Source organism: Pteropus alecto, unplaced genomic scaffold (genome assembly GCF_000325575.1).
Source record: "Pteropus alecto unplaced genomic scaffold, ASM32557v1 scaffold78, whole genome shotgun sequence".
Taxonomy (NCBI): domain Eukaryota; kingdom Metazoa; phylum Chordata; class Mammalia; order Chiroptera; family Pteropodidae; genus Pteropus; species Pteropus alecto.
The window spans coordinates 1218067-1221081 of record NW_006443124.1 but is presented as its reverse complement, the minus strand read 5'-3'; positions in this window follow the sequence as shown (position 1 = coordinate 1221081).

Here is a 3015-nt window from a genome sequence, read left to right as displayed (position 1 = left end):
AAAAGATTTACAAAGAGTTTAAAATAATAGGGCGAAACATTTACGCTACAAATTTAGTGGGAAAAGGTATAATGCAATTTTTTTGTCCCATGATATAGAATTCAATATTTAAAATAGTATAGGAGAAAAAGAGTCAAAAATACATTAAAATGTTAACAATGGTTCTAAAAAGGTAATTAGTGGTGATTTTTATTTTTTCATACTTCAGTGTATTTTCCTAAATTTCCTATAATGAGCAGGCATTGATTTTAATATTAGGAAAAAAACAGTATTTTTTTTTTCAAATAAACTGTGCCTAACGTTTTAAAATGCAGATGAATTTATGCAATTGGATGGAGAAAATTAAATCTTCAACCTCCTGCCATTTTTCCCTCACTGAATTCAAATAATAAGAAATCATATTTTATTGTAAAAAATGTATTTCTCATACAGTTAAATACAAAAATAGTGACTTTAACTTAAGGCAGAATCATTTAGTCAGGATTGTACCCAGTCACAGAAAATTTCAATGGGTTACTGACAGTAGAGATGACTTACAGAACAAAACCAATCAGTTTATAATCTCGTTATGGGGCCCATACTTCTCTAAAGCTCTGATGGACACTCAGCCAAGTGATTAAACTTATTGTCCCTAACCGTGTGACAAACTGACATTCTATATCTTTTCATGTGATGCTTCCTTTACAGATGGAGTATCCAAACGAAGACATTCTTTCTGGTGAAAGGCTCTATTTAAAGTTACACTGGGACGGGAGGCAAAGAATAAATAATCACCCCATTGATGAGATATTCTGGACAAAATGTTTAATATTTACTTAATCGAGACTTTAGATCTAACTTTTGGTTTACAAAAAGCATAGGAGCTAGAAGAATGAGCTAAATGACCCCAAGATGGAACAGTAATTTAGACAAAGCTACAATGTGGGACATCCTACAAGACAACTGGTCTCATCAAAAAGTCAATACACTGGGAAACGATATTGGGGTAAGAGGAACATTCTAGACTTAAAGAGATATAACCAAATGAAATTTATGAACCTTGATTGGTTCCTGGAGAAATTTGACTCTAGAGTTAGTATCAGGTGGAACTAGAAAATTATTAATTTTCTTAGGCAGGATAATGCTATGTGATTATGTAGGAGAATGTCCTTTTTGGAGGAGATACTGAAATGTTTAAGGTGAAGTGTCATGATACCTACAATTTATTATGAAAAAGTTTATCCCCTCAGTATATATGCATATTTAAATATTACATGAATATATATGAAGTAAAAAAAGGAAAATGTTAACAATTCTTGATGGTTATTTATTGTACTATTCTTCCAAATTTTTATGTTTGAAGCATTTATAATAAATACTGGGGGCAAATAATGCTCTTACAAAGATATTCACAGATACTTAGGTTTGCTTCTCTGCATTTTGATTTAGACCCTAGTATGTTCTGGATCTTCTTAGGAGTAGAATTTTTATCTAGTCCTGTCTGATGTCATTCACTGCACTTTATTTTTATGTGTACTTTGGGATTTAGAAGATTATAATAGATATGTGTCTCGATGAAAGAAATGTGCAATTATTGCAAATTGAGTATGAACATTATCTTTTGGTGATCTTTCCACATCTATCACTTCTAATCAGAGTAAGGCTTATAAATTAAACATATCTTTTTAATCTGCTCATACATTACTGTGCAGAGTGTGTGTGTGTGTGTGTGTGTGTGTGTGTGTGTGTGTGTGTATTTAAACCCCAGTCTGGCATTTCCTTTTGAAATACTGTTATGACAGAAGATTATTGTAGTTATTGATCATATGTACAGAGTTGCGAGAGTTCTTGGAACTTTATAGAAAACGTGAAAAATAAAATCTAAAATTACCATCTCCCCTCCTGCTCCACCACCAACCAAAACAGAAATCACCAAGGCAATGCTTTAAGAGACTATCATACTTCACATCACCATATATTTTTTTCCAAGGTTGTCTAACCTCCCTCAGGAATGGGGTTTTCATTATGTCCCTAGGTGACAGAAGACATAGTCTGGTGGCTCATCCTACTTGTCTCCCCTAGGTTGCAGGACAATCTGATGAGAACTCCAGCCCATTCAAAGTGTGAGATCAAGGGGTTCTGATTAAAAGGTGAGATATTTTCTTCCATGCCATCATTTCCCAAAGTATGACCCACAGAGCTAATAGTTATTTCTTGAAAAAAATTATCCTACTAAGTAAGTTTGGGAAATGCTGGGTTAAGCCAAATGAAACTTTGCTGTAGGACTTCTGAGAATGTTAAATATGTCAATCTCCAGTGGGGGATATACCATTTCTAAAATGTAGTGCCCACAAAACTCTTTTTATTGTTGGAATTCTGTTTCATGGGACCAATGTTCTGAGAAAAAATAGTCTTGGAGACGCTGTTCTAAGATGCATTCTTTCTTAAAAATTCTCCCTACCTCCCACTCTTACCCTCTTCATAGTGAAAAACAGATACTGGTTTTTGAGCACTTGCTATACATGAGGGAGGTTATTTCACAGATAGGAAAACTGAAAACCGAAGCTCAGAGAAGTTGAATTATCTGCCCAGGGTCCCATAGCCATAAAATGTCAGTCTTAATCCTCACCCAGGTCTGACCCCAAAGTTCATGCTTCTCACCATTAAAGATTCTCTTACATCATCAAATTGACCACTTGGGGGGAAAGTAGTCAACTCTTTAAAAGTGGAACAAAAATGATTTTAACCAGTCCAGTCATAATTTAAAATCCATACCGAACTTCTGTATATATGATCAGTGAGGCCTCTCCACTGCTGGGATGTAACTTAGCTACCCATGTAGTTGGTTCTCAATGCTTTGCCTCAGAGGAAAACTCACAGTTGGCTTTGAAATGTAACCACCTGCATTATCTGTAAATCACCAGAATGGAGAGATAAGCCACCTTGCTTGTACTTTGAAATGCCTTTTCCTCATTGCCTCCTAGCACAGCTGGCACAAGTCTTTGTACCACAGGCCAAAACCCCCACGTCATTATG